This window comes from Tinamus guttatus, unplaced genomic scaffold (genome assembly GCF_059628265.1).
Source record: "Tinamus guttatus ecotype Peru unplaced genomic scaffold, ASM5962826v1 Tinamus_guttatus_pri_ptg000906l, whole genome shotgun sequence".
Taxonomy (NCBI): domain Eukaryota; kingdom Metazoa; phylum Chordata; class Aves; order Tinamiformes; family Tinamidae; genus Tinamus; species Tinamus guttatus.
The window spans coordinates 382,900-394,502 of record NW_028289440.1 but is presented as its reverse complement, the minus strand read 5'-3'; positions in this window follow the sequence as shown (position 1 = coordinate 394,502).

Genomic DNA, 11,603 nt, shown 5'->3' with positions numbered 1-11,603 from the left:
CAGCGGGCTGCACACTAGGATCTCCCCTTTAGCAGGGATGCCTCTCAAGGATTCTCCTTGGGGTTAAGAGATCCTTGCCAGATCCTAACACATGCATGGTGAGTGGCTATAGTACACTCTCTTTTTGAATTTGCAAACTTTCCTGACATAACCGTGCACAAAATCCCTTAGTAATAAACTATTGACCAGATCTGAGAGTAGGACTGGATACAGCTGCACCCAGACTCCTCTCAGAAAGAGTTGGGAAAGCAAGTGTGTCCAATCTGAACCCCGTGACTCAACAGGAGGGTTGGTAATTCTGTGTATATCTTGAACCCTATGCAGTAAATAATAAGTGGCCTTGCCATAGAATCGTGTGAAACCATTGTCCATATCAATAAAACCTATTATTATTTCTTTCACAAGAATGAAGTGTATTGTGCCACTCACTCCCACCACCATCCATGACATTGCTGCAGAAAAGCATGGCTTTTCCACACATCTGTAACATATGTGGCAGAGAGCAGGTGAAGTCTCAGGTAATCTAGGGTATTTGAAATGGCACTCAGGATCTATAATTATGAAATAATCAATCCTTCAAAGGCCACTAATGAAGTGAGAACTCAGACACTTAACTCTCATGTGTCTTAATTTAGACACTTCAGATTGGGTCTATATTGTGGGTTAGAATCCCACCTTTAGACAGATGTTAAATTAATTCTATCCTGGATTCTTGGGACTTGTCATTCTCTACAGCTCTGCTTGCCAAAGTGTACAAGCAGAGCTGCTAGTGAAATCCCTTTTTCATTGGTACTTTGATCAGCTGAATTACAGTGTAGTGCTAATTTATACGAAAAATCAGATCTTGTGTTCCAAATTAAAATCCAAAATACTGGATAGTTTAATAGCTCTGCACCTTAGTTCCTTATTTCTATAGTGGGCATAATTATGTATATTTACCTCATAAGACTGTCATTAAAATATATTCACTAGTGTTTAATATAATATTGAATATTATAGTAAAAAGAACCATGGAAAAATTTCAGGAGGAATTGTTCTGGTATTCAGAATCTGCTTTGAATATTGTGCCATAAATAAATGAACAGAGAAAAGGAAAGAAAATTACTAATTGCTAAATAGGCACTGTTTACTCTGTGTACTGAGTGATGCAGGCAAATTCTGGAAAAATTCTATGAGAGCATCTAAAGACTGCATACACACAGAAGGACCAAGATAAGGTACTTGCAGAAAATTAGTTTGTTTATGTTTTTGTAAGCATTACTAACCATTACTAACATCTTTTAACCTATGTTTTTTCTTAAAGTCTATAGTATTATTTAACTCAAAATGGGCCTCTAATGCATCCCCCACAAAAAGAAAGATTGAAAGAAGTATGCTTCAGAAACCTACAGCTATATAGAGTAACCCTGGCTGTGTTGCAATCCACTCTCCTGTATTATTTTAAATTGTTTAATGCACAGAAATTTCTGAAATTGGTCTTTTCAGACTTTCTTTTGGCACTAATGGGCTAAAAGGCACCTTTTGAAGTTCATATTTATAGCAAAGTTATCTGCTCTTAGTTGTACTGTTCTAAAGCCCTGTTAGAAATCTGAAGCTCTTACTCCTTTCTTCAACTCAGCAGACAAATCCCTTTTATGCACTGAACTTCTTAATGTTGCAGAACATCTTCTGACAGTAATGTTTTTTTGTACAGCTGCCCTTGTCATCCTCCTCCCATTTACACTGACTCTAAAAATCTCTCAGTCCTGCAGGCAAATTTTAAAAGTTGAATAAAAAACGCATCTGCAGTCAACTAAAAATGGAATGACCTAATGGCTCTCCGGTTTATTGAAAATCGTCTGAGTTTACTAATTTTTTTTTTATTAATTCCGATATAAAGGTGATGTTCAGAGCCAGTCTGTCAAGTCTCCCTGCCAGCTTCTCAAAACTATATAAAAATCACATTGAAATATTGTTATTTTTTTTTGTCTTCAGGTGGAAGCATAACAGTACAGGTGTATTCACTGTCAGGTAATTCATTGCCTTTCTCTGAGAATACCACCTACAAAGACACAAAAGAAATAGAAAATAGATCCAAATATAAATCTAATGCTTTTAAGATGAGCGATGGTGAGATGCTTTTACCTCCTCCTAAAGCAAGATGTTAGATAAATCAATCTCAGAACTATATGAAAAGGGCGTAGTATTCCCAGGATAATTCCTATAACTGGAGAGGGAGAACTAGTGGTATAATAGAGGCATGACAATAGATGGAAGAATGTTTTAAAAATAACTATTCATACACTGTTTTTAGAAATCATGTGCTTAGAACTCATATAAAATATTTGTGAAAGCCTTTATTACATTAGCTATGAGAACCAGGATATACTAAAGAAAGAGGGACTGCAAGCAATCCATGACAATACTCGTTATCAAGAATGAACTTAACTTTTAAAAGTCATGGGTATAACCTAATAAAACAACGAATCAAAAGTTTTAAATGGCTCTTATTGCAAGAACTTACCTTACTCACTTGCTCTTTCATTTCTCTAGATAAACAGATGAATAGAGAACAGGCCATGCATTTTAATAGACAGACATGTATCCTCTCCTACTGTGCATAGTCTTCAGATATGTGTGTATTTATGTTGTATTATTCTGACTGAAATAATGTAACTGCAAATATTTACACTATCATAGCTTTTGCAAGTCTCATTTGGGATTGAGACGCTAGCTGTTTGAGTGTTGCACAAACATATAAAAATGAAATTCTGTGTCCAAAGAGATTATGTTCTAAAAATCTCAAACAGAATGCAGATTTAACATTTGGGACACCACACATGCTGATTAGCATAATAAAACAAATGGAGTTGTTTTATTAATTACATTTGATAAAGAATAGGGTGTTCTGGGTGTTTTTCCACTGGCAATGAGAATTAGACTAGAGGAATTTGAAAAACTAAAAAGGAAAGAAGCATAGGTTATCATGGGTTTATTCCAAAACCTCCTGCATAAACAAAACAAATCTCAGCTAACCTGTGTTTTTGAATGTGTTCCACCTTCCTAGCAATAACCACCATGAATACTTTTGATGCTTATTAGACGATTTCAAATAGAAGATAATAGTATCTAGCATAAGCACTAATGTGGTTAGAATGGGCATGGCTATTATAGTTACCAGATAGCTATTCCATTGCTTAAATTTACTGAAGACTATTACAATTAGGATTTTTTTTTATGAACCCAAACTTATTTTACATTTTAATCAGTTCAAAAGTATTTACTAAATAAAGTGTTTCTAGGAAGAAAGATAATAAATAGATAAATAAAAGGACTACTATGATTTGTTTTAAATGGTGCTAAAAATGAAATTCCATTGCATATTCACTTGTCAGTGAAAAATTGGAAATGCTTCAGTTTTTCTCAGTGAAAAAAATGTTTTTTTTTGATTCATGTTCTCTTGCTATGTTTCAGCTGGGAAATGAATAACTGAATTCTTTTCAGTTATAATGATGAAAATACTCATCTTGTTGAAAATTACTAGCAAGGAGGGTGTGCTCATGAAAGATGACTAGAGCCTACAGAGACCAGTCTCCTTATGTGACTTGTGAAAGGAATATATCACTAAAAAAGAATTCAAACAGAAGCCTAACTTAATTGTTCTGTATTCCTATCTTGGAGATCTTATTTCAACTGATGCTAACTCCTTAGTGAATATGAAGGAATCTAGAGAGTTTAAGCTAAAATAAGCTTCTGTTAATATGTCCTATGAATTTAATCTGTGCATAATAATTGAACCAGAATAGGATGGGAAGGGGAAAGGAAAGAAAAATAATTTTGTACTTTTGTATTGATTGCTAGAATGCTTTATAACCATGGAATAAACTCAGGAAGTTAATGTCTTTTAAAGGACCCCCTCCTCCCCCTTTTTTTTTAAATGTATAATCTCCACATTGCATAACTTCTCATTTTTCTGAATGTATATTTTTAAAAGCCAGCACCAATAAGTTAATAAGGAGACAAAGCTACTACATCGATGTGGTGGACAGTTCTGGTAATAACCAAATATATACAGCTTGTTATGAACCTTTACACTTCTTCCATTACAGATGAATGAATTATGTGAGTTCTTCTTAAGCATCATTATATTTTATTCGTGCATTTTCTATTAGGTTTATAATGCTGCATTAGGTTTCTTTTCTAACAGAGAAAACCCTGCTTAACTGGGAGATTATTTCTCCCTTTGAGAATTTAATAGTATGAGTTTCAGGAAACAATAAAACAGTTGAACAACATGGTGAGACAGAATTAGACTGAAATTAGGGGCTTTCTCACAAAGGAAAAATATCTAATTTTTATTTTAAGTAGTTAGAGCAATTTTAGTAAGGCTGCATGTTAACTGCTAGACAAGTACACTGTGAGATCATCCACAGTGCTGTTCTCAAGCTTCTGTTAAAAATAAACTTTCTGGTAACCTAAAAACAAAATACACCACTACTTTAAAATATGATCAAAAAATTGCCACTTAGAATCTTAAAAAAGTGTTGTTTTGGTTTACTGCTAAATTGGCTAAATTGCAAATACTCTCCCCACCTCTACTTAGGGACAAGCAAAAGATAAGCAAAGCTATGTTAAAACAATGCATACTTACACTTTAAAAGAAGAATGCTCCGAATATAGCATAAATGGAAGTCAAATGAAATATTATTATTTATTTTAGTGCAAGTTAGACTAGACACTAAAATAGCTTTACACATTTATTTGTGAAAATGCCTTTTTATAACAAATAATTGTTACACCATTGCAGTTACTTTTTAATGTAATTTTGACTAGAATGAAGCTCTTCTAATAGCAATATATTAAACCTACATGCTTTCTGATTTACTGCATTACTGTAACATACTTCTGGATTTACAGTCAAGCTACTTATGGTTCAGCTCACTATGAGTAAAACAAAATTTCAATTTTTGCTTTTTACAAATTTTGAAGTGTTCATTAACATCATTGAATAAATATGTTATGGTTACATTATGATCTAAAATGAGACATTCTATCTACCAAAATTAGTAATTTTTAAATGGGCCAAATGACACATTGATTTAGTAATGACTCAATCACCTCATGAAGTAACAGAAACCTTTCATGTCTGTTGAGAATGAAATGAACCACAGGTTTTGGTATTTAAGAATTCAGATTTATATATAACACCATTATATATTTATATATATATATAATATATGTGTATATATATGTATATATACGTATTTGTGTGTGTGTATATATATATAGCAAAAGAAAAAAAAAAAGAAAATCAATTCCTTCAAGAATATACCTCAAAGAGGTGTTATTTTGGGGAAGAAAGGACATGGTCTTCTTTCCTTACAAACATTAAGCAGAGGGAATCCTACAAGTTACCTAGACCTCATTCTCCCAGTTTTATCCACTGTCAGTCAGATCTGACTCTTCAGCAGCCATCCCACCTATGTAAAGGGCAATGGAGCATCTTCTGAGAAAATACTTTTAATGCAAAATTTGCATTAAACAAAGTTAAAAATAATACATTATGACTAACCTCTGTAATTCTGGAATATAAGTATGTGGCAGAAATAATGGAAAAATATTTTAAAAGAAGGTTGGTACTTAGCAACAACATTGAACCTACAAATATCTCTTGGAACAGTAGGTATGTGTTAAGTGGAAAGACGCTGACCTTTGAGTGATTCTGCACTGACTCTTTCATACAATGAAATTGCTACAGGTGTTCACTGGAAGGTCAAAATTTCAATATTTCATAATGCTGAACATCAGTAGGAGCTTGGGGGTTAAATCCTCCAAGGTGTGAAGTGAGGCAGTGTTGACCTTTTTAGCTCCTGCCTCTTATGTACACTGCCACCTTCTGGAGTCCTCAAGAAGGAAGAAATGGTCAAGAAAAGAGTAGGCTCATGTTTTTAACAAAAGATTATTTGGCCAGAAATAGGATATTTCTTGAACATGAAAAGAAATGTAGTGTAGAGGCAGCAGCCATATTCCTAAAGGAACTTAGATGGAGAAGCCATTCTTCGGCATCAGGTCCACTTTTTCAGGGTTGATACACACTGAGTATCATTCTGTTTAGGTGTCCTCTGAGAGTCTTTTGTTTTTTCAGTTCAAAGAACTTAAAATATTGTGAGAATCATGTTTCAGCTTCTCAGACTGTGAGAGTGGGGGAAGGAGATATCAAATCAGTATCGGATTGACAAACAGTCTGTGGACCATAGGTCTGATCGCCTTCCTAGGAGCAAATCGAGTTCCAAAATAGTGTGATCAACTATAAGCTCGACTCTGGCAGTATCGAATTCATGAACAGTCCGTGAACTGTAGGTCCGATTGTCTCCCCCCAGACAAGTAGTTGAGTTCACAAACAGTATGATTTATTCAAAGGCAACATTTACAAAGCAGGTTTCAGATGTCAGTACAGGAAATACTCTACTAGAGTGTGGGGTTTTTAGCTACCTCTGATGTACAAATGTGCAATCATCACTCACCCCAGAAGATGGGAGAAGGCTCTCAGTCTCGAGTCTCCTCAGGTGGCGCGCCAGTCCGAGCGGAGGAAAGGACGATCAGCCCGTAAACTGACCCAAGAGTTACAATGGATTCTTCCCTCCTCACACCTTAGTCTCCTCGGGCAGCATCCCGACCCAGGAGTTAGGATGGTTTCTTCCTCCCTCACTTAGTCTCCTCAGGCAGCGTCACGATCTGAGGGGAGGGAAGAGGGCTTAGCCTGTCAACTGACCCAGGAGTTATGATGGTTTCTTCCCCTCTCCTTTGCATCCTTAGTTCACCTTTTATACTTTTTTTTTTTACATTCAGGTGGAGCTTGAGTGACTAGAGTCATACTTAATATTGTTATTGATTGGTGAAAAAGTTTCTCGCTTTCATTTAAAGGTACAGTCAACCGAAAATCCAGAGCGCATGCTCAGTGAGGGGTGGTCGTACCTCGGAGGCGGGTAATTTTGGGGATTGAGGTGTGGTTTTCACATTATAATGAGCAAAGTTCAAGCAAAGTTCATCTGAAAGGAGTGATTTGCCACCTTTGCTGGCTCAGCACCAGACATGTTATCGTATATCTCCCATTAGACAGCCACTGTGCGGCTTATCAGCAGCCCAGCACAGGGAGTGCAACAGAGTTTGGCTGCGGTGTCTTCACTCCGCTCCAAACTCCATTACTACCCTTTGCAGCTGCGAGGAGGGCAGATTGCGTTGCCTAGGGAACTGTGGAGGAGCTGAGTCGCTGCGCACCAGCCATCCTAGAAGTGGCAACTGTGTTATCACCCCAAGCGAGCTTTGTAATTCCAAAACTTTGGTTAGGCCCTAGTTTTCCTCTCAGTTCCTGCTTTCAAACAATTCTTCCACAAACAATTCTTCCACACAGACCAATGTTTTTCAGACAGTAGGATGCAAAAGGTATGTGTCATAGTGCATGACATCAAGGTGCATCAGTAATGCTCAGTTCAGAGTCGGAAAGTGCAGTGTTGAAATCCAGAGGGAGCTGAGCCCGAATCATGTAGTGTAGTGAGTGACAGAAGAGCAAATCATACCCAGAACTGCATCCAGATTTACTCTTAAAAGAAGTTAACTAACTGCTTCACCCCAAGAATGGACCTGGAATGAATTAACACACAAGATTTTTCAGAATGGAACTTCAAATCTTAATTTCTTTCTTTTCAAGACAATGGCATGAAGCACAGAATTTAATTATGTTTTATGCATACTATTAATGTGTTGCAACACTTTTCCAGCCTAGAGATCTTGAAGATTTTTCAGCCTCAGATTTTTTTTTTCTAATTTGATTTCTTTCCTAATTTTCACCTTTGAAGAATAAGCCTCCAGCTAATGATATTCATGTTTTACATCAGCATTCAGGCTATTCACACTAATTCTGTTCTGTATCCATACTGAAAAACAACCTCCCTTTCAAGTAAGTTAGTTAAAGCTGTCAGAGCCAGTAACTAGCAGTGACACAACTAGATATCTCTTCTTTTTGCATCATGGAACGTGAGACAGACAAAGAAAACAGAAACTGTAGTCATACAATATAGCTGTGTATTTTGGATTTATTGCAATATTTTGGATAGACTGAATATCTGCCATATCCTTCAAAGAAGGAAAAATATTAAACTTATTAAATTAATAAATGTAGGACTATTGGAGCCAGTATAACCACTGGAGGTCAAATACCAAGAACATATTGGTTAGGGTGAGATCCATCCACTTTGCTCTTTACATGTATGAACAAATAATTGTGTTGTAAATTTTAACTGTAAAAAGTTATTGAACAGTTCTATATCCTCTCTATATCCTCTTTCCTGTAAACGTATTATATATATTGTAGGTAGCTTTCCTTTCGGCGAAAAAGCCACAAATCCCCCAGTGTGTATTACTGTCTTATTGTGGAAGTATAAGCATTTAATATATATTGTCTGAAGTTTATTTTCTTGAAGTACCTCTTTCACATGTGTACCCTCTGAGAATAAATACGAGGTTACCTGTCTTGAATTGCATGAATATCCTCAGAAACCCACTATAGCCTCCTCAACTCAAAACTGTCAAACATGAGAAGGTGGTAGAAGAACATAGACATTTTCCAACAATGTAGTTTGAAAAACTACAGTGTGATGGGCTTAGGCTTCTGCAGGATAAACCTCTAAATTCCTCTAAAATTTGGTTGGCATCACAAAGCCTACTTCCTAGATGTTAACATTAAAGATTGAGATAGCCCATCACATGTAATTATTTAAGTATTTCTGTTGCCTCTGGAGTTAGCAATAGATGACCAAGAAAAAATGTGAGAACTATATCTTCATATTATTACATTATGCTAAATATATATGCTATATATATACTATTTTATAATCAACATTACAACTGAACTCTATGTTTATTCTTATATAAAGTCAGTGTCTTGAATTTTTATTTGTTTTGTAGCACATTTGAACCTGAACTATACTAAGAGACCATATTATGCAACAACATTAAATTGACAATTTAATATAGAGGAAAGTGTTCCATCTAAGAAGCTATAAGTTCTCTTTCCCTTAATGTTCTCAGTCTCATTTTGGGAATTTAGTTAGTGAGACCTATTGAGTCTAAATAGTGAGGTCTGAGAAATCAACAACCAGACCTCCTTCAGGGACACATATCTGTGGCTCTCTCTGAATAGTTCATCACCATGACCAACCTATGGAAGGGTAGTACATGACCCTGGAGATTTCTTTGCCTGCTCTGCCCTGCCTGGCATTTCATCCTCAAGAAAAATAATCAGGAAAGTAATAAAAATCAATTCCAGGAAAAAAAAAAGGCTATATCTTGGTCACCTTTCAGTCAAGGATCAGAAATATTTGATTATATATTTTTAAAAAGAATTATCTCTCAAAAATATCCCCCTACACTTCCCAAATCTCCATGTCAGGGGAACTTGAACTTCTTTAGTTTGAATATCTCTTTTTTAATTATTTATTCTTTCTTTATATATATATATATATATATATATTTATTAAAAAGATCTTTAGGATGGAGATTCCTAGAGTTGCCTTCAATTTTGTGGCAATTAAGAGAAAATAAGCTTCCAAATCCCAGGAAAGGAACTTTTCAGGATTGGGGGAGATTTGTTTGTTTGTTTGTTTTCCTTAAAATAAGGTTGAAAGATAAAGTCAGTTTCAAATTTTCTACTTATTTAGCTATAATATTCTAGTCCTCTAGCTACTCTCTTCAGAGAAGATGAAATAAATGCAGTTTTCTTGTGAAGTAATATTTTTTTTTCCAGTAGTGCTGAAATGATAGAAAACTAATTACTCCTTTCATCTGTAGTGTCCTAAAGGAATCCATATTACCATCACTCACATTCATTATACTTTGATGGCTATTAACTGTAAACCACAATGGGCTTGAATGAAAGTGGAATACCAAAGATATTTAGCTACAGGTTTAATTTCCAACTGATACAGACATTTCCAGGCAAGCCTATGGAGGATCAGTTCTTAGGTGGACCTATTTAGGTAAGTAAGTTTGACAAAATAGTATTTCCATTTTTCATCAAAGATCTATAGCCTATTTACCGAAGTGAGAAGAAATGTGGGTATTATTTTTCTCACTAAGCACAGTTGATGAGTCAATGAGTTGGAAAGACAACACCGCCGAACACAAACAGGTTTCTGCAGAGCATCGATGATAACTTTTTAACACAGACTATGGAGGAGCCAACAAGGAGAGATTGGCTACTGGACCTTGTACTAACAAATAGAGAGGGACTTGTCGGAGATGTGAAGGTGGGGGTAGTGATCCCAGCTCATGCAGTGATCATGAGCTGGTTGAGTTTAGGATCCAACGAGGAGGAGGCAGGGCTGTAAGTAGCCTTGCAACCATGGACTTCAGGAGGGCCAACTTTGGCCTCTTCAGAGACCTCCTCAGAAGAATCCCATGGGCTAGGGCTCTAGAAGGAAGGGGACCCAAGAGAGCTGGTTAGTATTCAAGCAGCACTTCCTCCACACTCAGGAGCAGTGCATCCCTATGAATAAGTCAGGCAGGGCAGGCAGGAAGCCTGCGTGGACGAGCAAGGAGCTGCTGGCAAAACTCAAACAGAAAAAGGCATTATACAGAAAGTGGAAAAAAGGACAGGCTCCTTGGGAGAAATATAGGAATGTTGTCAGGGAATGCAGGGATGTGACAAGGAAAGCTAAGGCACAATAGGAATTAAATCTGGCAAGGGATGACAAAAATAACAAGAAGGAAGATTAGGCAAAACATGAATCCGCTGGCGAATGGCGTGGGTGCTCTGGTTATGAAAGACACTATAAAAGCAGAGTTACTGAATGCCTTCTTTGCTTCAGTGTTCACCAAGGGCAGCCCTCTGGAATCCCAGATCCTAAAAAACAGAGAATGTGCCAAGAGAGAGGATGACTTGCCCTGTGTAGAGGAAGACTGAGTCAGAGAACTCTTTAGGAAACTCTACACCCACAAATCCATGGGCCAGGGCCTGATGGGATGCACCCAAGAGTACTGCAGGAGCTGGTGGATGTTATTGCTAAGCCACTCTCCATCATCTTGGAAAGGTCCTGGAGAGCAGGGGAGGTGCCAGAATACTAGAAGAAAGTCAGTGTCACTCCAGTCTTCAAAAAAGGCAAGAGGGAGGACCCAGGCAACTACAGGCCCGTCAGCCTCACTTCCATCCCTGGAAAAGTCATGAAGCAGCTCATCCTGTCTCTTGTCTCCAAACATGTAGAGGATAAGAAGGTGCTCAGGAGTAGTCAGCATGAGTTCACCAAGGGGAAATCATGCTTGACTAATCTGATAGCCTTCTATGATGGAATGACCGGCTGGATAGATGAGAGGAGAGCAGTGGATGTCATATATCTGAATTTCAGCAAGCCTTTTGACACAGTCCCTCACAGCATCCTCCTGGGAAAGCTCTGAAAGTGTGGGTTAGATGAGTTCACAGTGAGGTGGATTAACAGGTGGCTGGATGGCAGACCCCAGAGGGTGGTGATCAGCAGTACCGAGTCTAGTTGGAGGCCTGTAGTTAGCAGTGTCCCCCAGAGGTCAGTCCTCGTCCCAGTCCTGTTCAAGTGCTCCCTCAGCAAGTTTGCTGA